Source organism: Phasianus colchicus, chromosome 13 (assembly GCF_987193195.1).
Source record: "Phasianus colchicus chromosome 13, bPhaCol1.hap1.1, whole genome shotgun sequence".
NCBI lineage: Eukaryota > Metazoa > Chordata > Aves > Galliformes > Phasianidae > Phasianus > Phasianus colchicus.
In genome coordinates, this window is record NC_143448.1 from 12323837 (window position 1) to 12348963 (window position 25127).

The 25127-nt window shown below is 37.8% G+C and overlaps 1 protein-coding gene across 9 annotated transcripts in view; it reads left to right on the forward strand.

Moving 5' to 3' along the window:
• Positions 1-25127, forward strand: part of CDH11 (cadherin 11) — a 742884-nt gene that overhangs the window by 506713 nt on the left and 211044 nt on the right. For all 9 annotated transcript variants that reach the window (XM_090149366.1, XM_090149361.1, XM_090149369.1 and 6 more), the window contains one exon: positions 4948-5042. The gene's annotated coding sequence lies outside the window, so the exon portion shown is untranslated. The remainder of the gene's footprint in view (positions 1-4947; positions 5043-25127) is intronic.

The window sequence follows — 25127 nt, forward strand, 5'->3', positions numbered from 1 at the left end:
GATTTACACTATTGCATTAAAAGTGCGAACAACTTTCTTACTGATTTAAAACATGTCCCAAGTCACTGGTAGTGATCCGCATCACAGTTCTGTGGCCATGAATCATTTAATCATCACAAAACAAAGAGCCCCTTTCATGGAGGAGTGTTTCATATGTACATATGATATATTGCTCATTTTTACAGCCAAGGGGCTGCGTGTTGTTTGCTCTTACAAAGGAAAGCACAAGTCACCCACAGACTTTGAAATCTTCATTTTAGGTTGCCATACTGAGGTATCGAAATGGATTATATAGATATCTTCACAGAGGTTCATGAAGTTGCATAGATTTATGCAAGCAGAACATTTGGTTTGGTGGTTGCTACAGTGGCACTTGTCAAACAGCACTCTGTATTTCTGTCATGGCGGCTATGGCCCTCACACCCCCGTCCTGCGGTCTGATTTGGCACATGCAGGAACTCATTTGACACCGCTTAACTTTACTGTGCAGCAGCTGAAGGGGATTTTTGTTATGTTCCTTCTGAACAAATGAACTAGTGCCCCTTGACAGACTAGGACTGTTGTTTTGTTGGTTGTTAATATATATATAATCATGGAGTTATCTCTAGATCTGTCTGTGACAAGGGGGCAGCAGGGCCATAGGCCCACCAGTCTGGGGAAGGGGAGGGAGATGGGAGCTGGGCCTAAAAACAGAACAGCAGCAACGATCTGAGGAGGAAAGTTAACTTACTAAATATGATATCGGCATGCAAGATAACACAATATAGTACAACATATAATTGGAATTGAAGCTAATAAATAAAAATGAGAGAGGGTGTCTGAAACCAAAGGCCTTAGTCTGAATTAAAGGCGAAACGGCTGGGGAGCACATCCGCATACTCCCAGACAGACAGACAGAGAGAGTCCCATGACCTGCCAGCTTTATCTTCCCTTCTGAACACAAAATCCTCTGGGGTGTGTATTTCTTCTCTTCTGAGAGCCAGGTATTTGGAAAATTGGCGGTCCATGGAAGTGGAGCATTAACTCTTTAATTCCCAGTGATTTACATGGTGCTATGATGTGAAATTCAACAAAAATCATAAAAACCATGATGTGTATATATAGGTATACTTGTATGCCAAAACATAGAGGGAAACATACAGAAGATAGACTGAAGAATGCAAAAAAGTGGATGGAGTTTACTCCACCAAATTCAAACTTAGTATTTCACAGCTGCATAATGCAGTGTTGGACTGCTCATTTGATCTCATGTTATTTGCACATAGAAATGGTCTCTGCTTCACACAAGAAGCAATCCTGTAGCCTAAAAATAAAGTAGCTAAAAGAATAGAAACACTTCTAGAATTAATTGACATTTTGTGTGTCTTTTTAGTAACTGCTCATTTACCTAAATAATTAATGCATTTCTTTTTTAGTATTCTCATTTCTAGCGACGTAATGTTTCTCCAGAAGCCTTTGTTAATACAGTGCCTTTTTTTTAGATTACCATTCTTTCCTCAGAGGGTTTGAATACTTATCAAATGTAAGTCTTCAGTCCCTCAGTAACTTCTGTCCTCCTCATGAGCATTGACTGCTGCCAAGAAAAAGAGAGACCATATCCTTGTGAAGAGTCACACGGTGCTTCTTTGCTGTGCTGGGATGTGTGTGATCTTTCTGGGGCTTCTCAGGATTCCTAAGCATAGAACATGCCTGGATTGAAAGATAGAGTTTGCTGTACTGTGTTTCTCTGTTTTTAAGGAGCAAAGATCCCTTTTGTATTTAAGTGTTTTTGAAAGTGCTCTATGAGGTTCAGAGTGTTTTGTAAGATAAACTTCTAGTCTCTTTGGCAGAAACTTCAGAAGTTCAAGTTATGTTCAATTATTACTCTTCTCAGGTAAAAGCTGTTGGAGCTGTTTCCTGCTGGAACTTCAGGGTCATATTAGTACAGACTGTAGAGGAAAAGAGAGAGGTTAGGAGAGCTGTGCTTCAGAACTCCTGGAAGATTTTCTGTGCAAGTTTTAATAGCCAAGTGGCAATAATGATTTAAAAAAAAAAAAAAAAAAAAAAAAAAAACCCAACAACTTTCAGATATCACTGTTTTTCTTAGAATAACTTCAAGCTTATTTTTGCCTTTGTAGAATATGGTTCTATTGTTTGATAATTTGGACAGCCTTCTTTTAGTGAACTGTTAATCATGTGTTATGAAATACACAATTTCCATTTCAAAGTCTTTCTTGCAAATTTATATTGTTATACAGTTAGCAAGCATTAGTTTAAATCAGCATGTTCTAATTCTTTTGCAAATGCAGCGTGTGACTGTGCATGTATATAGCCATGCAGTATGCTGGCAGGAACTGTCCTCTCCAATAGAAGCAAAAGGGAAAAAGGAAATTATCTTTCTGGATAGATGGAGAATAAGACTTTTTCAGAGGAAATCGCTTTCAAAGCCCACAGCCATAAGGATGCCAACCACACTGTGTCTGGCACCAGAGTTATCTGGAAAGCTAAGCACAGTGCTCAGATTTAATCACTATATTACTCTACAAAGTTTTGCTTCATGTGTTTGTCATTACTGACTTTATTTAGTCTGAAAGACATTTTCTTGTACTTGGCAATTTTTAGAAGGTATTGCAGCATTTGGTTGTATTTGGAGACCTGTCTGCTTTAAACATTGAGAAGATGACGATTTTGGCAGTCAAAATAAATGTAAGAAGCCACTTTTTTTCTTTTTCCTTGGTCACGGCCACAGGAGCCAGCTGGTTGTCACAGCTCGAGCGCAGCTGTTCCAGCTCCTGGCTGCACACCCTGCACTGAGCTGTACAGAGCCCAAAGGCTGAGCTCGGCAGTGCCGTCACATTGGCCAAAGCCACCTCCCTGCCACCGGGGACCAGCCTTGTAACTAAACCAGAGTGGGTGAAATTTGTTGGAGGTTTCAGGTCATTAGCTACGCTTGGTTTCAATCATAGAATAGAATTTAGAATGGATTAATTTAGCTATAAGGAGCTTTTTCCCCTGTTTGACTTCCTGCCGCTGGTAGTTCGAAATACGATTTTGTCAATTGATGAGATTATAATGGATTTCCAAAATACAGCCTTTTCCAATCAGTAGGTTTTTTTCTGTGTGGTTTTGTTTTCTTGATAGGAATTTCTCTAGGCATTTTCTAAGGTGACCACTTAAAGATGATGGATGAAAATTCTGAACCAGAGAACCGTTTATCAAATTCCTTAAAAAAAAAAAAAAAGGGGGGATCATCAGAATTATGTCAACTCCCTCTCAAATCCCAAATTACCTGACAGAGAATGTATTGCATTTTCTCCTGTCTTTACAGGTTGCTGGGCTGTAATACTCTTCTGGAAAACGATGTTATGTTTTGTTTTCCTCGGTTTTTGTTACTTGTAGATAAGGCTGAATTATAACTGGCTTTCATCTAACAGCTGCAGCAACTCAAACTAGCTGTGTGGTCCAAAGAAAAAGTCTGGTAGCCTTGAGTTTGGAGAGCTAGACACAAACTGGTGATACATTTAATGGCTGTAACTGAAATTTTGAGTGACTTTAAGTGGCAAAATTGAACTGAACTAAAGCATGTCCAGAAAATGTCTAAGAAATATTTTGGGATGTGGCTCTTAATTAGAAGTTTATAAGGGTGGCAGTGCATAAATTAGTCCTTTGTGATTTTTGCGTGCTGTGGGGGTTAGCAATAGAACTGTTTCATGTACTACTTGGGATCTGGCATCGAGTGAGAGGCAGTCGAGGTTTTGATGACCGTTACCCCTGATCTGCTCTGCAGCTCATGGCTGCTCTATTGACCTGCACCTTGACATCTGCAGCTACAGCCTCTCCTCTGAACAAGATGAAGCTGTTTCCAGTCAGATGCTCTGTCTCCATAGTCAAGGAGGCTGGATTGGGCCCCAATTTTGTCATATTTTGTACATACTATGATGCTTAGTATTTTTAGACTAAGGGTTAAACAATGAAAGCTGTAAAGAATTTTAATTTACTCAGGTATATTTTGGTCATTAACTACTGTGTGACTCTGGTAATATTTTTGTTTGTTTATTTACTATTAGGAACAATAGAGTCTTTGAGAAAGTATTCCTTCCTTTAGCATGCCACAGGCAGTAAGCATCTTTTTGTCAGTTTTCACAGCATTTACAGTGAGGCTTTTAAATTCTTACCAGCTGAAATAACAGCAGTCTTTTTTTCTTTTCTTTTTTTTTTTTTTCCCTGTTGTTGTACTGGATGAAATGTAAAGAACAGGAAACAGAGGAGACATAAGAGAACCTTTCAGGAGATTTTGATCAAACCACCAAGTGTCCAAAAATATTTTACTCACTTGGAGATCAGTGCTGCTGTGGGAGGAAAGGAGAGGAGAATGCTTATCAGCTGTTCTGTGGAAAGATATCTTGGGCTTATTAAGTGCTGATTAATGTTTTTCATTTCATTTTACATAAAGTGTGTGTGTATATATATAATTCACCAAGATTATTTTCTGGTTTTTATTTATTTATATCATAAATAGGTTGCATGTTCTATACAGAAAAATATATTTTTCCTTTCTATCCATGGCTCTATATTACTCGCATCTCCTTCCCATAACAGAGTAAATGAGATCATCTCTGAAATAAGTCTTAAAGCCTTCTGCAGCAAGGAGAGCATGTTCTGTTTCAAATATCTGTCTATTGTTTATTAAATCTTGTTTGTGTTGAGTTGAAGATTTTGAGTAGGTCTTGTAGTTGTTGCTTTCACACTGATGACAAAGCTAGTTTTGCACATTAGCAATTATATTTCAAATCAGAATTGTGATTTTTGCCTGTGACTGTAAATCTAAGTAGCTCAGGTTCCAGGGAGACCCTCCTAATTTGTGTCTCATGTTTGGGGGAGATCTGTTACCTTATGCAGAACGTCAGAAATCATCATAAACTCTAATTCCTTTAAACTTTTTTTTTTTCTGTGTGTAAAATTTTCTAGGAGCTATGGGTGTGCCACGAGAGGAGGTGAAGCAGCCTGCTTTCAACAGTGGAAAGGAGCGTTTTGCCTAGTTTGAAAGACTGGTGACATGAAAGGTAAGATTTTGAAAGCACAGCACTGAGTAGTAAGTGTTTTATTGCTTTTGGTAATTGGAAGTAATGTATGGAAGATGTTTTTGCAAGTTGAGATTGTCTGTTTCTTCAAATGAGATGCAAATCTAGGAGCGCTTTGCTCTGCAGTCCTTCGTGCTGCAAGAGGTCTCTGCTGTGCTATGGCACTGATGAAAGCCATTCCACACAATTCTCAAGCAGTGGGCCAACGGGTGATCTGTTTTACTCCTTGTACACGTGGCTGGGGTAAGAATGCACTGAAGGCCCCTGCATGAGGCAACAAAATATTACCATTCTGGTGGAATAATTCCTGAGACTCTTCAGGCCCTATTTATGAGAGACAATCTCAGAAGAAGGGAAATAATGGCAAGTCTTTTAATTGACCACTGAGCCCAGCTTTGTAGGATCCGGGTAAACACTGGGGGAGCTGTACGGCTGCTTGTACATGCGGCTGAAATTAAAGGAGCACATAGTGTTGGTTATATTTGTTTTCTGATCTATAGAATTCTATGAAAAACGCAGTTCAGCCATGCCTGGGGAATGTGTCTGTGAATGCTCCATTAATATTTAAAAAGCTAGTCCAGTTCTTGGGTTGTCAGTGTTCTCTTTTCACATCTGTTTCCTAGCAAGTAAAACCACTCTCTAAGCATGGGGTCTGAACATTCAAAGGTTTTAAAAATGAATCCATTACAGAACCAGAAAGCTAATCCTTCAGTTAATCACAATGAATATTTGAAGAGAGGAGTTATTGGGTATCTGCCTTGCCTCACTCCATATGAGCGCCAGGAACAATGCACATCAGGAAACAAAATGCGTGTAAATCGCTGCAAATATGAAGTTGACCAAAGCTGCATTTCTTGGCATTCAAAGTACAACCGGGTCTAATGGGGGCTCTTCAACTGCTGAAAAATGCTTATTTGTATTGAGTGAGTGAGTTGTTTAAGAAGACTGAAGTGTTATTTTTCTGGCGTGGGGTAAGAGGCTCTAGGAGGCTTTTCCATCTATGGTAGTTGCTTTGTGTGAGTGAATAAAGTAACTTATTTCCTCTGCTTTCCGTGTTCCTGTGTGGATCATAACTGTTATGGCAAAAACATATTCATTTCTGATATTCAGACTAGGATATTTCTTCTTAGTGGCTTGATGATGAGAAATTTCTGGATTATGCCTAGCATAGCTTGTATGTGGGATGTGTAGGAGAAGGCTTAATATGTGTTTTGCCTCTTGATATCTTTCTGCAAAATGGAGAGAAAGCCAATGCTTCCATTGTAGGAGCAGAGATATAAAATGTAATTCTGGAAAAGTGAGAGATAGGTGAGCAAGGAATTGGTCTTTAAAATGTCAGGCACCGGAGTTTCATTGTATTACGCTAAAATCAAATGTTTTTGTTACTGTATATTTAAAAGAGGTTTTAAAGTATGTGCTTTAGGAAATTGGTATTGTAATTTTTCATTGCTTGCACATGGGTATTATAACTTGTATGTATGGACTTAGCTAATATTTATGTAACTTCAGTTTTGTGCATTAGAAGTTTGTGTTTGAGGGCTTTGCTTGCACGTCAACGTAGTAGAACTGAATATCTGGAGTTGGGCAGACTGCCTGTCCTGGGTTTGTCTGATGGTACTTCCTGAGCAGTTGGCAAAAAAGTTGGGCTGTAAGACTTTGGGAATCACCTTCTTTTTTGGAAATGAAGTGCATATACTTGGGTGGGCTTCCTGTAGGTGTGACATATATTTTGCCCTCCTTACTTTCCCACTTTCTTCTGCTTTCTTGCCTTGCTTTTAATTTCAGTAGCCTTGTTGTTATGAAAAATGACATCAGTGCAGTGGTTAGACAGTAAAAGTTGGGCACAGTGAAGTGCAGCAAAAGCAGTGTTATTATGCCATGAGTTGAATGATGATGAGAGTAAAATATTTCACTTCTTGAGGCTCACAGATGCACAAGTAAATCTCAAGAGATGTATTAATATGCAACTGTAATTTGTAATATAACTCAACGTAGACAAATCCATTTGATGCAGGCCTGATAAGATTTTTTTTTCAATTTTGACTGCTTAAAGTGTTGCATGCACCAAAACTGATGTGTCAAGATAAATGCATATAAGTTATTTCCTTTTCCTCCCCCTATTTATCATCACTGACGAGAAGAATAAAAGACTGTTATATTTCCCTGGATCCTACAGTTTTACTTTGTTTTATTGTGACATCTGTCGCACAAAAGTTTTATCCTCTTAAGCATCTTACTAAGAACTGCCATTTCATGATGAGGACTTAATCTTTGATCATGACATATTTTAACCAAGATGTGTCAGTTAGGCTCTGTATTTTCTTCAAAACTGAGGAACTATTGGAGGTGTTTACTTCTAAACAGAACTTGGGGGAAAAGGAATGTAATTTTTTTGTGTCATGAAGGATATTATGGTGCAAGTAGGAGCAATTTTAAAAGAAGTAGAAAAGAAGAGAGGTGTAAAGCCTCAGTAATGAGAATGTGTGATTCTCAAATTATATTGTTCTATGCTATATTGATTTTATTTATTTTTTTTATTTTTTTTCCTCCAAAAATGGCAACAGTCTTATGCATACAAACAGTATGGGCTTAGTTGCACAGCTCTGAAAAATGCATGACCAGACTCTGAGCTCAAGTGCAAGGAACTTCCCTTTGTGCCAAGGAAATGTTCACTATTTCACCCAGGGGACAACCTAATAGTTCAATTCATGTGGTCTGACAAAAAATATCATGGGTGCCATTTACTTTCTCATGAATCAGAATCACTGATTGCTACCTTGTTTCTTCTGAATCACATGAAAATTAATAAAAAACCTGGATAAGTAAAATTTATAAATGAAGGACATTTAAGCCCTTATAGTTCTAAATTCAAATGTGATCTCTTTTATTTAGTTTTATGAAGATTCACGGCTAAAAAGATGAGATAGGAGATGAGAATGATGTGGGAAAGGAGATCGCTCCCTGGCATCATCTTCAGGCATGGTGTGGTTTTGGTTCTGATGTGTGTGGAGGAATGGCACGAATCAGTGCAGCAATTCCTCACAGTGGTTTAGTGGAATTCATTTCACTTTTATCTTCGTTTTGGAAACTACATCACCTGGATAGAAACACACACGAAATTTCTCAAGTTACTTTTAAAGTAGTTTTGGGATAATGAAACCTGAGCTTCTTGGATCATGCCCTTTCTGCACATAAATGGAAGGCTATGCCTTTTTTTCTTTTGAATGGAGAGAAGTGTTGATAATAGGCAGAGTACGCATGATTTCTCCTATAGTGGAGACTTACAGCCATGGAGAATGCTTCCTGTATGTTCTTCTCTATTCATCAAATTATATTTTATGTCACTTGGGTCAATTCTTGAGCTGTGTGTGCGGTATATCATCAGAAAGCACAGGAGAACTGGAAACCCTTAGTGAGTTCTGAGGCCAGTTAATGGTCTCCTCCTAAAGCTCACTACTTGTTATTAATGATGAGCACAGCACCTGCTTAGGCTATCTGCTACCTCCTGCCCCTTCACTTTCCATGCTAAGCAGAACCCGCTCCTAATGAAGGCACTGCCCAAGACCTGCACTAACTGTGCTGCTGAATAGGTGTAAGCTCTTTATTAATCTGGAACCATAACAACTTAGTTACACAAAGCAAATAGATTCAGTGGAGGCTTTTTAGAGTATTCTGCAAATCACATACCAAAAAAAAGAGGAAGCAGAAAGAAAATTCCTAAAGGAGCAGCAATTCTGCCCCAAGCCTGTGCCCTTCACTGTGCTATGGTAACCTCCCAAATCCCACCTGGGCCAGAAACCATTTTCCAGTTGTTTTTTTTTTTCTGCCTATTCTCTCCAACTTTACAGCTACAACCTCCCCTGCTGCACGCCCTCTGCCAGCCTCTGTTCCTGGTGTGGCCTCGTGCACAAAACAGAGAGGAATAGAATGTAATTGTGAAAGCACCTCCCTCACAGAAGCTGCTGTTCGGGATATAGAATGCTTCAATACAAGTAAAATATGAAGTATCCAATGTCCTCATGGACAAAACTCTGACAGAAAAGGGTATTTAGGGGAGTAGTGTTGGAATCAAAATGGTCACACTGTGTAAACAGAGAAGTAGATGTGTTTTACTGAGTATTTTAGTATTTCAAAGAATAATGGAAAGGAAAAATATGGTAAATTTAAGTGTAGTGAAAGCTTACTGTATTTTTTACCTATTTTTCCCCTTAGATTTGAATTTGGAGAGCTGCAGATAGAGGTTTTGTCTCACTTCCTAAGGTTAATATAGATTCTTTCGTAGTGTCTGGTTATTGATCCGTGCCTCTCCCTTCTTTATCAGATATTTTGATTGTCATCTTGCTCGTTCACTGTTAAGGTTGCAAAATAAGGCTACAGTGTATCGTCCTATGGCACAGAGGAGTCAAGAATATTCCTTTGCCTCATTTTTCCTCTGAAAGCCATTTCCATGCAGCGATGTTTATTTTTTCCCCAGTCTGCTCAGGTTTCTATTTTTTTAAGTGCAGGGCAGAGGGTTAAAAAGATTCTCAGCATGAATTTGCCATCAGCACAGCTGACTTCCATTCTTCAGAATGGCAAGTACAATGAAATCTGAATCACTAATTAAGCAGGTACACCATTTTGGAGATGCTCGTGGCCATTGATGGTGGTGTTCAGCCTTGTAACAGTCTCCTCTCTCTGAAGCGTGCTCAGTGATGAAGGGCATGTTGGAATCTAAGATTTGTTAACAGAAAGAGGAATATTCATTAGAATCAGCTTGACTGTGACCTATGCTTTGTATTTCTTTTCATAAAATTGTTTCATTGTTGATGAGATTTCAGTAATTTATGGTAATATGATTTGTGAAGTGATCGGAAAGTGAAGAAATTTGTGGCTGTGTCTGAATGACTGAGCTCAATCTCACGTTCAAGTACTGTGAATGTCTGAACTTCGGATCTTATTGTGTCAAGCCCATCCAGGCAGCAGGTAATTTTCTAATGTTAATAATCCACTTCCTTTCCTATTTACAGCGTAAATTGCTGACACATCTTCCTGAAGGTCTTTTAAGAGAGGAAAATATCAGTGATATACAAAGTATTATAAAATAATGACCCTCCCCAGTGAGGGGGGGGGGGAAGCACACTGCAAGATTATTGCAGAGTAGAGTCTACATTGCTGTGAAATGGTGCTGCCTTCTGTGTGCTCTTGGATATCCCCTGAACACAGGGAGAGGAAGAGAAGACAGGGAAGGTGAGCTTTGCGGACAGTGTGATCTGTTGGTTATACCAGACTTGGTCCTTGATGAGAAGAGAAGGAATGCGCTTCTTGAGGATGTCACAGCTCGCTGCTTGTGGAATGAAGTGGCAAGGGCTGTTTGTGTGAATGTCTTTCATGCGAGCAGCATACAATGGAGGTGGTGCTGGTGGGGCAGTGAGAGCACAGAGCTGTGAGAATGGTTCCTGTGCTTTGCGAGAGACCCATGGCATGAGTTCATCTGCCCTACAGCACTCACCGTCAGTCTTGACATAGTGCATGCTTTCAATTAATTATTTTTCTTTGCTCACATACAGTGTTTAGCATTTGCTTGTATTTCAGACACCAAATGAACTGTATCACACAACTACATCTTTCTGCAGCTATAAGGCTGGTTGTGGGGAGTAGTGTAAGAGTAATGCACTGGGACTTGCTCAGCTTTTTTTGTGAGCCTGCTAGGATCCATGGATTATCTGAGTCAGAGGTGATATGTTTGTGCTTAGCAGTCTTTGATAGTTCCTATAATACATTGGTTTCCTTAGTCTCAGAGAGCCTGAGAGAGCCCTTGTGAGTTCTCATATACAGAGAAGAAAATGCAGATCTTGGTTAAAAGTTATTGATTGCTTAGAGGACCTGGAATGTCACTGCTTATTTCCATATGAATAAGTTGTTAAGTGTCTATCCATATGTATTAATCATTGATGGAACGAAACAAAATATTTAAAAAATGTATTTTTAGATTCAACTAAATTAGCAATGTTCATAACATATGTATGCATTCTTGAGAAGCTTGTTCTATTGGATTTAAATTATTAATATTTGCAACAATATTATTAGTGTTTACTCTTGCATTGTATTGGATTTATATGCTAATAATGCTACTTTTTCATGTACTTGAAGCATCTGAATTGCTGTCAGCTCTTTTTCTGAGGGTAGTCTCTTCCTGACCTTTCTGGAGGAGCATAACAGCTCAAGGGGAAATAAAGACTCTGCCTAAAGCCTGCAGACAGGAATTTACAGGCAAAAACTGCTCCTAAGCTATTTTTCTGTGATTGGTGAATGAATTTGTTGGCTCTGCATGCTTTGTAACATATGTGAGTGGCAGAATGTGGCTTAGATTTAGACGATGTTAAGTCCTGCTGTTCAGTGACCTGTTCAGGTAATACAGTAAAACAGTGACACAAGGCCATGCCAGTATGACAATCTTGTTCCTGCCTTAGTTTCCTTCCCAATGGAAGAGGAAAAAAAATGCTACTCGTTACAGTAGCATATGAAGATCTATTTATACTTTTTGTTTTTCCTGCTACCAGCCTGTCCCTACTCTTCTGTATTCCTCTCTCTGGTTCTTAATTCTGTCTCACTTCAACCTAACCTAAGTTGTCATGTTAACTTGACTCAAAACAGCATAAAGCAGCTATAACTGAAGTGTAGTTTATAGAGGGAACAAATATTATGTTAGATCTACTGAAGTAGCGTGTAGGCAATTAGGAATTTTTTTCACTGATCCCATGAATTGGTTTAATAAAAAGCAGTGCACCTCTACATTAAGCTTTCCCTTCCAGTATCCTTAAGCCACGATGGCTCTTCTCTAGTGCATAGCTAACGTAGTCTTATGTACCATTTTCCAGTCAGCCCTGAATCCATTTGCTGTGTGAAATGTCTTTGGTCTATATTTGTGTGTATGGGAACTTACAAGATGTTCTCTTTTCCACTGCAGGGATCTTAAATTTAGCTGTAGCTCTTCTGAAAGTGTAGACTAGATCAGGTTGGTATTAAGCAGTGTTGAAGAGGGCTGAATTATTCAGGATGGATGACAAGTTTTGTTTTCTTTCTCAATAGAATTATGAATAAAACAACCCAACCCCTATTTTTCTGGGTCTTGTCAGCTATGTGTTTAGTTGATATTGTCTTGGATGTTGTAAGAAATTGAGGGAGTTTTCCCCTGTCACAATATGACTTTCAGACTGTTCCAAAACGTGCTTGATCTTACCTTCATTGAATTCCTTTTCTATCGTAACAGTTGAGCAAGGATTTCTTCAGGAGCAATAATCAAATCAGTTTTTAATGAGCTATTTAATTAAAGGCTAATTGAGGTGAATTCATTAAAGATTTCCAAATTATGCTTATCAGGGTAGCTATTTTTTAAGATAAGTTTTAAATATTTATTTTGTACTGTGTTGTTTGATCATAAAAGCACACAGGAAATTATTTTAAAATGCCTAATTAACAATGCCTAACTCTGTGCATTATTGGTTTTTTTTTTTTTTTTTTCCTGATACCCCATCAGGGCAGTTACCATGTCCATGAGTTTAATACTAAAATGTAAATAGTAAAATGTTGAGCTAACATAAGAAGCAAAAAAGCTATTAGATGGTGTTCTAGAGTCTAAGATGCCAAAGAATTGAAGAGTCTATTGGGAACCAGTGAATGTATTGTTGTTTTTTTTGTTGTTGTTTTGCTTTAATCTCAGCTTTATTTTTGGGTAGATGTTGACTATATTTTATGTGTTTTTTCCTAACTTTGCTGAGTATTCTCAACAGCAGGCAAGCTGCAGGGAATATCACTACATGAGGGCAGTATAAATCTTTTCTTTGTTAGATCAGTCAGTCACTTAATGAATGATTACATTAATTAATCAATCTGGTAGATTTCTCTTTCTGGGAGTACTTATTATCATCTTGTATCAAAGAGAGTTTGGAAAATAGGCACTCTAGCTTACTTTAATCTTTTTGTCATTGACAGAAACACCAAAGTAGCTGACTAGAAATGTGGGGAGAGAGGAAGTGAAAATAGAACAGGAAATCTGAGGCAGACAATTCCCAGAATTAATCTGCATTTTCCAGAGCTCCCAAGATCTGTTATCAATAAATGGGTCATCAGAATAAAAGCCTCTTAAGAAGAGTGCTACAGGGACCCAGAACATCTTAAAGCAAACTTTTTTTTTTCCTATCACAATTCTTTTCTATTTTCCATTCATTCAAACGGCAGAAGTTGTCAGCCCAGTCACTTTCCCTGGTAGATGTACCTGTGATTTCATAGTGCCTCATTAGATGCATGGTATTCCTGCAGCTGATGCTTAGGGAGGAGATTATCAGCATAGCAGTGGCAGCAGAAGGTGAAACAGAGTGAAATATTGGAGGTTATAGATCTATCAGTTTCATTCTGCACCGTATTCGTTTTGGGACTGATAGCTCTGCAATCTAGGCTTCTAGTCTGCAACTGTAGCAAATTACTTTGTGCTCTTGCACTGTTTGTTGGGTTTCGTCGTGTTGGTGCAGACAGTTTGTTCCTGCAGTCCTGACTGGAACAGAAGCAGTTCCACTGCAAGTTGGGAGGATCTTTTTTGGAGACCTATCTCTATGAAATTTAATGTGGTAAAATTGAGCAGTGTAATTTGACTTAACAGAGGATGGAATCATAGTAATTTCAAGTTGAGCATTTGTTTTTTTTCTCAAATATAATCTTATTTCTACAAATGAAGGAATTTTGAGTTTTGATATACAAACTGAAAAATTGGTAAAAATGTGGTTTTTATACACACTCATAAAGTGACAGTAGTGCTTTTCCTTGCCTTTGCAACTCCTTTTCTGTTTTTATGTGGTGTGTCGTTCAGACTACACAAAATTTGAATTATATTTAAGATACTTAAGACAAAGATACTTGAAAAAAACAAAACATTTAAAAAATGTTAGGTGAAATCTCAAACTCCTTGCAAATTTGAAATTCATCTTAAATCTTCTGAAGGAGCTTCCATGTCCTAGCAGGTTGGTAATGTTGTATCCTTTGGAAAAGTGACAACTCTGAGTGAAAATCATATATTCTGTGCATCTAGGAGAATCTAAATTCCAGATTCCCAGAAATTGATCATATCACTGTAGAGATTGCCTACTTTTCCTATCCAGCTTTTTGTAAGATAAGAGACCAGAGGGCCTGCCATGTGGTTATGGGATTTCTCAAAGAGAATGTAAGATCTGCATCAGTGGGGTAACCCAGTGCAGCGCTGCATCCTGTCATGGTGCGGGCTGCAGCAGATGGCAATTCGTGATATGCCTGTAGATGTATCTGCAGATTGGGCCTTTTCCATTACATCCTCTTAGCTCCAGTAATACACGGAGTAGTTGCTTCTTAAGCTTAAAGATGGACAGTCCCTCCAGGAATTTATTTAATTCCTTTTGTAAAAATTTATACTCTTGGCAGAAGCATCATGCTGGGGTAATGAGCTGTATGATTTAATTATGAGTTGTGAAGAAAAAGCCCTTCTTCTTGGTTGTTTTGAACTGCTTGCTCATAATTTCATTTTATACCACTTATGTCTTGAATAATGGCAAATAATGAAAAATCATTGCCTATTCACTATCTCCGTACTACTCATCATTTTATAGACCTCTATCATATTTCCTCTCAGCCACTTGTTTTCCAAAATTACTGCATGTAGTTTTCCTTCCATGAAAGGCATACCATTCCTCTGATCGAACTCGTTGTTCTGATTTCCCCTTCACTCTCTTCTTCTTCGCTGTGTCTTCCAGTGTGAATGACCTAAGCAATATACACTGCTTGAGATATGGGTACACCACGGTGAGACACATAATGATGCTTTTTGTTTCATTTCCCGTTCCTTTCCTAAAAATTGATAACATGATGCATGGCATTGTGACAGCCATTAAAACAGTGAGCTCAGGTCACTTGACTCTTTTATCCAATGTCTGTTAGGTCCATCTCTTTTTATGCAAAAGTAGAGTTTAATTCTTCTAAATTTAGTCTGAATTTATTTACGTTAATTTTCACTTGCTGTTCTATTGGAAAGTCGTATTTCTTCTTGCATTATTTTCAGTGAAGTGACAGTCCTAAATATGATAACAATAAGAAAAAAATCTACTACGCGCAAATTTAAATACTGTTCTACTTTTATTACAAAGAACACAAGTGCTGCTTTGTTGGCAAGCTCTGTCGTACTACCTACTATTGTGGTTGCTTTTCCTTATCGTTATGGATATGGTGAGCAATAATGACTGTTCGGTGCCTCTCCGATGAAAAGGCCTTTTTAAGTTCTGTATAATGTCTGACAGCATTTATTTGATATTGTTGATAGCTTAAACAAGGAGTTTCCCATTGTTGTCAATAGCTCAACAGCCTTGTATTAGAATTCATAGGTAAATACTAGCTAGAGCTAACAATTTCTTACTGGTTGTTTTACCTCTAATACTGGCTTTTAATTATGTTTGATACTTTATTGCTACCTATTGTCAGGCCTCATTTAAAGGGTACCATACTGTAAGTGATTGACTACTATAGTAATACACGTATGTACAATTTTATTATTTATTTTCAAACTTTTATTTATACTTTCTCTATTTGTTTTTCAAATTTATTATAGTAATTTGTGAATGTATATATTTTTATTATAAGCTGTTTGTCAGAATAATGCAGATGTTTTCCATTGGCTCCAGTCACAGTATTAAAACTACTTGCAGTGGAGAGAATTGTGGAAATAAGTGGGAAGGAATTGAAATTTTCAATTGCTTTTGGACGCCTGGTATTGCAGGGTGGCCACAGCCTTGCTGTTGTATTGAGATGACTCTCCTATCTACTCATTTTCTGTGTAAAGCAGTCATGATGAATGCAAATTTTTTGGAGAAGTATTACCAGCTGTCAGGTGTATCATTACAGTAACAGGTTGTTTTTTTTTTTCCCATCTGTTTTTGGCCTTTTGGTAAAGTCACTGAAGGAACATGTAGAAACAGATTTAAGAACATTGCAAATTGAGAGATTATCTGGGTAGAAGACAGAGGTGTTTTGATTCAGTGTGAGAGATGTGATCAATACCGTAATCTGTGTGTTTTTAAGTATGTTTCACTACTTACTATTGGTAATGATTTATTATTTGCTGGGAACAGAATGAGCTCAGAGTCAGTGATTATCTATTACAGTTTCTTGTGACACATTAAAACTTCAAGAAAAGAAGTGATGGACAGCAGATTAAAAACTCAGCTTGGGAATTGCTTTATTTTGAACAGTGGTGAGCTAGTCAAAAGTAATTCTCTGCGCCTTATTGCATGAGCTCTCCAACTCTGTTTTAATGTAAAATTCATCTAGCATAACACTATGAAAATATTATGTGCAAATTAAACACATCTAAAATGTGTTTTGTTTTCACTCTCTGATGTTCCTTTAGTACTCCATAGAGTATAAGCAAAACAACAAAAAAAATCTGGCAATTAGCCTTGTCTTACAATTCCAAAAAGTTAAAACACACTTTACTCAGGGACATCTGTAATGATTTTAATTGAAAGCAGTGATTGATATTTTTGTTTAACTTGTAATACTCAACAGAGAGATTAAATAGGCTGTGAGGTTGTTACTATATTGATTGATACTGTATTTATAGAACTGGAAATATAGTGATTTTAAAAAAAAATCTGGCATATAATAGAATGCTTCTCATTGCAAGCTACCTTTGAATGTCACATCAGTCCAATAGGTTGCTCTGAATTTTCAATAGAGACCTCAAATAGATTCAACTTCTGATTGCATTAATTTAATAAATATGGGTACACTGTGCAAAACAACTTGTACATAGATGATTAAACTATGTTGCTGTGGAGAGAAAATTTTGAGCAATTGTTCTGTTATTAAATTCTGTTCTCACTCAATTCTAGTGTGTCCTATTTAGAGCCTATGCTCTTGATATTATTTTCTGAGAAGCTGCTGCAGTGTTGTGTTATATTCTGGCTGCGTACGAGTTAACTGGGTAGTTTGCTTTGTGGCAAACATTATCCATCAAACTACAAGTCTTCCCAAAAGTGTATTTCTGCATGAAATTTCTTGTGAACTCGCCTTATTTCTGGTGAAGTAACACTCTTGAGTAATAGAAGGAATAAGATCTATTCAGTTAGTAAAATCGGATAAATTAAAGCAGTGTTATTACTTAAAGAAGATTGGACCGCAGATGTAGGGAAGGCATTGAATTCTCTGGTCTCAGAAGGTAGTGAAGGCTTCAGCAGTCTAAAGCTGTTTTAATACAGCACTATGGATAATTAAGTGGAGAGAGGTGCAACTGTAGCTCATTTTGGGCTACTCAGCATAAATTCATGAGAACCAGTCATGCAGTGTTGACTTAGACAACTCTTTTATTGGAAGCAGGAGATGTAATACACAGTGACACTAGACCAGATTATATGGTGATATAATCAAGTTTACAGTGTCAAAGAGCTAAGATGATTAAACACCATATGCTAGGCACACCGAATTCCTGCAGCTCCATCTTATGTTTCACTATAGGAACAGTGAAATTTTTTAAGACCAGGGAGATGGAAAAAATCAATTCCTTTAAAAAATAAAGTTAGAAGGGAAGTTGTGGAGGAACGGAAGATGAAGGTAATGCCTTCTAATCAGATAGGAACACACTTAGAAAGGTATTCATTGAGACTTAGCTTAAAAGGTGCTATCGAAGTAAGTGGCTCAACCTTTCCGAAGACTGTTGACATCTCAAGAAGAGCATGTTCTCTGAAGAGAGATGCTTCTAACCCTTTAAATGAGGGTTAGGAGGTGTGGACCCTGGGTCCACTGCTTCTGGTTGCTCAGGTGCACTTCTTGCTCTCTGGGTTAGCCACATCATCTCATCTGGTGCTCAATCATTGGTTCAGGCCATGACCTAGCAATTCCCGTACAGAAGTTTAGCTAAAATTTCCATAATGGTGTTAGAAAAGAATTGATGAGTATGCATTTATTCTACCCTGCCCTTTCTACTCCTCTTCCAAAAAACACTCTATTCCTATTGGCACTCATATCAAATCTTCTATTGCTAATATCTGTATTCTCCTACCAGTTAATTCTGTCCTTCCTTTCAGATTTATCACATTTTTTCCTTTCTGTCCTTGCCATCTTTCTTAATGATAAGAACTTGAACTACTTTTACTGATCAAGACTTGTACCCCCCCCCTTTTTTTTTTTTTTTTTTGTTCTCATTCCTTTGTTTTATAGCTTAATAATTGGATCCTACCTGGTAGTATCTTTTTCCTCTGTCTCTCACCTCTTGTTTTGGGTTTTGGTCCTCTGAACATCGCTCTATCAGGTAGTCTATAATTCAGTGGTCCCATCTTTTCTGTCAAGTGAACTTTCAAAGATGCATCATTACATCATTATCCCTCCATCATTTAACGCTCTCCTAAATGACAAACTTTGAACCTTTGTCCTTAGCTCATATCTAAGAGCTATGATTAGGTTCCAGTTCTTGTGTCACTAGATGTCTTGAGAAAACATGTTAACTTCTGACAAATTATGTGTTTATTCATGCACTGTCACACTTTTTCTTCAATGGCACATCTCAGAAATGAGAAGAGAACACATAAATAGGAGCACAACGAGAGCACAGCTAGCATCCTTCTTGTCTTTGTGGACCTGCAAGAAGAATGAGAAGTGCCTGTACAGAGTTCCTGTTTCAGGAGATAGAGTAGCTTCTGTGTGGCAGCTACAAACCCACACGTGTGTCTGCTGAGATTTTTGAGGGGATCTTAGATAATTCAACTGAAACAATTAAGTGGCATCAAAGGACCTAGAAGGAAATTGAGATGTGCTGGCACAACTCCTTTATAGCAGAAGGAAATTGAGATGCAAATCAAGCCTTTTTCTCCACCTGGGACACTGAAGCCATGCAAGTATATCACTCCGTAATCTTGTCTGATGCTGAGATGCCCTGAAATGACATCTAATTCCTAAGCCTAGCACATAAAGGGGTCACACTAAGAAAGTGAAGTTTGCATGTTTGTAGGTCTTAGAATGATCATTAGAATAAATAAAATTATCACTAAACCACAAGAGATGCCAGTATGAAACAATTTAATGTGCATGTTTTGCTAGATTTCTTACATATTAGATCACATTGCGTAGGGAAAGAGTTGCCTGTAATGCAAAGATGACAGTTTTGCCAGAATATTTCTTTTAAACCACATCCTCAGTTTCTCCAACTGTACTTACTTAAGTGATTGAGTGGATGACAGAGCAGATGGAGGTCAACACTGTCCCCAGTGAGACATTTGTTGAGGCTGTTTGCCCAGTGTCTTGATGGTAACGATGCAAGAATTTCTAATTTGGTTTGTTTGATACACATTCAGAGGCAAAACAAACCTGTACAAATTGTGTAGGAGAAGTCATTACCCTTTCCTACAAAGAAAAAAAAAAAGAGGAGAAGGATTTAGATGCAATTATAAAACATGTCATGTTCTGTGTTCTTGAAGACATCAACACAAATAATATCTTCATTATATCTTGAAATACAGTGCAAATTACTTCAAGAGCTTTTGTTCCCTAGAATGCCTTCTATACCTAGCTACAACAATTTAAACATATTGTACAAAGTTTTGGCTGAATTATAAAAAGAAAGGTATCTACATTTTTCACCTTTTTGGCCTCCTTGACTGTTAGAAACACTCTAAAAATATATTTCCCTGCTTTTTTTTGTTTGTTTTGTTCTTGAAATTAATAAGGAGGGATGCCAAAATTAATTCATTTATATTCATAGAAAACCAATCACTTTAGGCTTTAATACTTTAGTTGTAGTAAAGTTTATCTTTGATTGTGAAACTTCAACTAGAGCAACCTGCTGAGTGGTGGAATCCCTCTGAAAGAGCTGATGCAGATCCTTGCTTTCCTGCATACTTCAGTAGCAAAGGTTTTCAGTGCAACTATTGAGTGTCATAGAATATAAGTAGAAAACAGCAAATGTTACATCTAATTCAAGATCCAAAACTGCTAATCTGACTACAGCAGTTCACAGAAATTTAGAATGAATCCTGAAGTAAGTAACGCAGTAAAATGTCTGTGGGTTTACCCACAGAAGAATGCATTGGATTGATCATAATTGAGATAATGAAGAGCTGATACCCTGGATTATGGGAAAGCTCAGAGGCCATAAGGCATGTTAGACAGCTCAGAGCAGCTGCACCATCTTATTCCTTACAGCCCTACTGTTTAGACTGGAGTTGTTGGCAGACCAGCACATGTTGCTGTCTCCTTCATGCTTGAGGGAGAAAAGACCTAGGTACACCAGGAGATGGTGTTAGCCAGGAACAGATGAGAACTGCTATGGATATGTTGAATGCAGATGAATACGAATTCACTATGAATGCATTTCATGCAGGTATCAGGAGAAGTCTTTATGCTTCTGCAGTGCCTTATCTATTATACAGCACTTGCTAAGTCAGCTCCTGTGCAAAGGCTCTAATTGTCTTGCTGAAAACTTAGTTTCCTGACTGAGCTGTCAATATCTGCTGGAGTGACTTTGCTTTCTTCTCATTTGTTTTATGACTGTTTGAAATGTTGTCTGTTCTCATTTCCTACCTATTATGGAGGTTTTGAATTAAACAGGTAGTTTGGGGATCTTAAACTCAACCTGTTTTTGCTTTTGCCCCTTTTCCTCTAATATTTATTGCCTTGATGAGTCCCTACTGAATGTGATGATTGGTTTAAATGAGCAAAATAGGCCAGTTTTGGCATTATGTCATTGCTAATAATTACTCACCCAAACTCTTCAATATTGTCAGAAGAATCTGTAAACCTAGGGGCTTGATGGCACAGGCAAAGAAAGATTTCCAGGTACTTATGCCTCCTGTTTTGTTACCTAATTATCGTTCATTTACCCTGCCATAAGAGTCATTCTTTACCTGCTTTCTGATTGCTTTATGGCTGCTTTTACTGCCTTTGGGAATAAAATGAAATACATTCTCACTGTTATATCCTTAAAATAACAGAGCTAGACAACAGTCTGTATTTTATTACCCAAATGATCTAACAGCCCCCATATCATAAATGAAAAAATGTTTAAATTGGAGAGTTCAACTGTGTCATTTATCAGAAAATACTATTTCCTAAAGTCAGCAAAATGCCATTCGTTTTTGCAGATTCCCCAGCAGTTTAAGACATCCATCCTTCTGAAGGCAGCCAGGAATTAAGGACTTATAACTAGTTTTAATACATATACATAAATATGTAAATTTTTTAAAAATCACAAATGCAGACTATTGGCAAATAAAATGGATTTATTTTGCTGTTTTTGTACAGCATTTATCTTTAATGAGCTTGTATAGTTTTCATACTAGCCATAAATTTTAGGAGCTGGCTGTGACTGATGCTTTGAGTTGTCCTTTACTACATCTCCCCAGCCAGCACCAAGCCCATGGAGCTGACCTTTGGTGCATCTCCTGGCATTCAGTCAAAGATGTGCCATCATTTGTTAAACTCCAGCACTGCAAGACAAGCCTGAGAACCAAGGGACTTGATGTGTGTGCAACTTCATTTAAGTGTTTTTTTGTATGTTGGTTTTTTGGGTTTTTTTTTTAGAGTTAATTTTTAAGGCAGCTCAAGCTTCAATATGAGTATTTTTGAGAAAGCCCTGGTTAAGTTCTTGGTTGTATGCAATTGGAAAATCACAAAGAAAAAGCATAAAAACAAATGTATGAACTAAGAGTATATCTGGCTGAAGTTCTGTTCTGGTTTCTCAGAGACATATCCTAGGTATAGAAGCGAGAAGGTGGGGCAGCTTTGTTCCTGAGGCCTCTCAGTCAGCCTCCACGGTAACCTTGGCATCTGGCTGCTCAGCCCTGTTGTGCTGGGCAGGATGCCTTTTGGGGGCTCTCCCTCTGTCCCTTCTCCATTTTCTTTCTCGCTTTCCTCCCTCAATTTCTTCAAATCTTTCCTCCTTTAAAACGTAGTCTGAGTAATCAGTACTCCTTTACCATATTCAGCTGATTCCTCTTGCATTTTCCCCTTCTCATTTCATACTTCTGTCTCCCCAATTAATGTAAGTAAATTCCAAAATGCGCGATGCTAAGAGTTGTTCCCTGAAAAATACACTTGTGGGACTTGCCTAAAAACATAAGGAAGATCTATTAATGATTTAAGAGTGATGGTGCTGTATAAATTGTCTTTTATAACGCATTAGGAATCCTTGTGTGCTATTAGAGCCATGTTGTCGTTTGTTTTCAACACATTAGAGATCGCAGAGGATGTATTTACAATAATGATGATGGCCTCCGTGCTTAAAGCAAGTTTACTTCAATCAATCCCTATTACCTCTTCCTATTCATTCCTAATTAGTCATCGCAGATAATAATAAACGACTCAACATGTATTGAACTATGGATGATTATTTAAGGAACTATGGCAGAACTGCTTCATTGCTAACATGTTGAAAACCACCCTTCTGGTTTGCTGGATCTGGGTTGATTCTGAACCCAGGCTGCATTTTTTTCACAGTGGCTGATGGCCTAGGAAGGAGTTTGCAGTTGCTTTGCTTGTTTTGTGTGCATAGATGAGATTATTTTAAGACTTTATAGAGCATGGCCTTACAAATGCAAGGTAGTCTGGAGCGTCTTTTAGCTCTTTATATAGCTGCTGACACTATTATTTCTTGACATCTTCCTGCTCAAGTGGCATTTTGCCATCTGCTTCTAAGACAACATTGTAATGCAAAGTAAAAATTTTAGTATATTCTTCTAAAGTCTTTGTTTCTCTTGCTGTGCCATTCTAATTCTGTACAGTCCCTGTTGATGTATTCCTATTTATCTTGTCTAATAGCTGCTTTATTTTCCTATTATGTTCTTCTGTTCAGTTGCATAGAAAACATCAAGATGCCTTCACAGTTTAAATACTTGTATTTTCTTCACTAACAGCGATGCCTCATCTGCTGCCCAGTCCTACAGCTTTTCCCTTACATTTTAGCTTTGTAATTTGGAGAAGCCTGAAAAATCAGGAGAATATCTTTTTACAGCCTATCCGTAAGATTTTCACTGAGAATGATACAGGATATGCAGAAAAGAATGTATGCAAACATTCTGTACAAGATTCTGCAAACAATAGTTGTTTTAGTGAGTAAATGCATTTGGTAATGAGCCCACCAAAATAACCCTGCTGATCTGCATTACAGGCTCTTACTTACTTGAATCTAGATTTGCATTCTGGCAAATAATGCTGAATTTCAGCTTTTCATTTTACACTTTGAGCAGTTGTGTGTCCTATTACAGTACATCCTGACATTTAGGAGAATGCTTTGTAAACTCAACAAATAGGATACAAAGGAGTATTCCTATTACACATGCATGCAATTCACAGTTAGCCTTCATGCTGATTACTGTTTTGCATGAAAGAATTGATGGTTTGTTAATTTTATCACTGGCCCTAGTATGTAAAAAGAGCATGAAGTGAATGAATGGAATAATTTTAAAAATACAGTCTTTCTTTTTCTCCTACCAGGGCACATTTTTATTGATATAATGTATGTGCGTTGTTTTATTTTCACATCAATTCCAATTGTATATTTTAAAACTGAGTTTTGATCTCGATTTTCTTCTGTAAAAGACCCAAAGATGCGTGTTAGTTTCAATCTTGATTAGATTCTGCTTGTGTGGTTGTATTATTTTTAATCTGATGTTACATTTATCAAAATTTACCAGAGCAGACAGGCATTTCCATACTGTAACAATAACTGTAATAAGATAGCACGTTGGTAGAGTACACAGACTGTGATAGCACAGAACTAATAGATGCGGAATATCAGAGCTATTGCCTGTGTTAAATGGCATCTTCTCAAACCTGAAGGCGACAAAAACAGTGAGGGAATGTAGCCATCTGGGAACATTGTTATCAGCATCAATGACATCTGGCTTGGCATTTTGTGGTCTCCATACTATGAAATGCTTTGCTGTATTATGCATAGGGTTCATTAGTACAAATTAGGTTCTGTTCGCATTACAGTAGGTAATCAATTATATTGGATACAAAATGTCTTCTCATAAATCTGAATTACAGTTTTCTTGGAGCGTGGTCCGGTGTTTCAGCTGGTACAGACTGTCAGGACTTGAAGGGAGCTGACAGAACTATGCAGATGAGAATCCAACCCCCACTTCTCTCTGTGCCTGGGGCTGTGCCAGTTGCTCTATCAGGTGCAGAATTAACTTCACCAGTGCAGCCTCAAGCTTGTGAGGGGTGGGAAATGCGACACCAATTGCCCCAGCAACAGCTGGATGTTAGAAGTCAAGTCTTAGATCTGGCTGGGATCTGTTTTATTCCAAGCTGTGGTTCCCCTGTTGGTGGGTTGCCACTTTGCTCCTGACCAGAACAGGTGACAGAGGGGCAGGGCTGTGAACTGTGAGGTGGAGTGCACTGCCATGCAGTGTGTGCCATTCCGTGCTGGTTGTTCACTGTGATGAACGTTATTAATAATTGTATATACCTAGCTAAATATCTTCTGATAGGCACCTGGTGATCAGCCTTTTTATCAGATAGATTTCAGAGAATGAACGTAAAAGTTTTTTTGGTGTTTCCTTCTGTAATGTGTTTTCTGAGCTAGCTGAGTTACTTGTGCCACTAGGAGACACGCTGCAATTGAATTAGGTACTGCTAATTCACCACAAAATGAACTTTTATCAATTCTATTTTATGAATTAGTAACCTTGTTTATCCTCTGAGCAAGGGAGCTCAGAGACAAATGCAAATTAGAGAGTTTCTCATACAAAGAGTATGAGAAAAGCTTAGCTGAAGCATTTGTTTCCTGGAACCTGCTGAATTTCCACTTTTGCAGGAAGGGGGTTGGGACTCCTATGACTGTTACTTATTTTTGGTTTTTTAATTTGTGGTTTTTCAAATTCTGTTTTTTTTTTTCCATATGTGTTCATAATTATTTCTAATTTCATGCAGCTAATACTTCTTCAAAAAGCACCATTTTTATTAATATATACACATCCAGCATCAACTTGACTAGTATGCTATATATAAACAGGACTGCTGCTATAATTATTTTAAAGCTTTGGTGTGCTTTCTGCTGAAGTCTTTGTGCTTGCATTG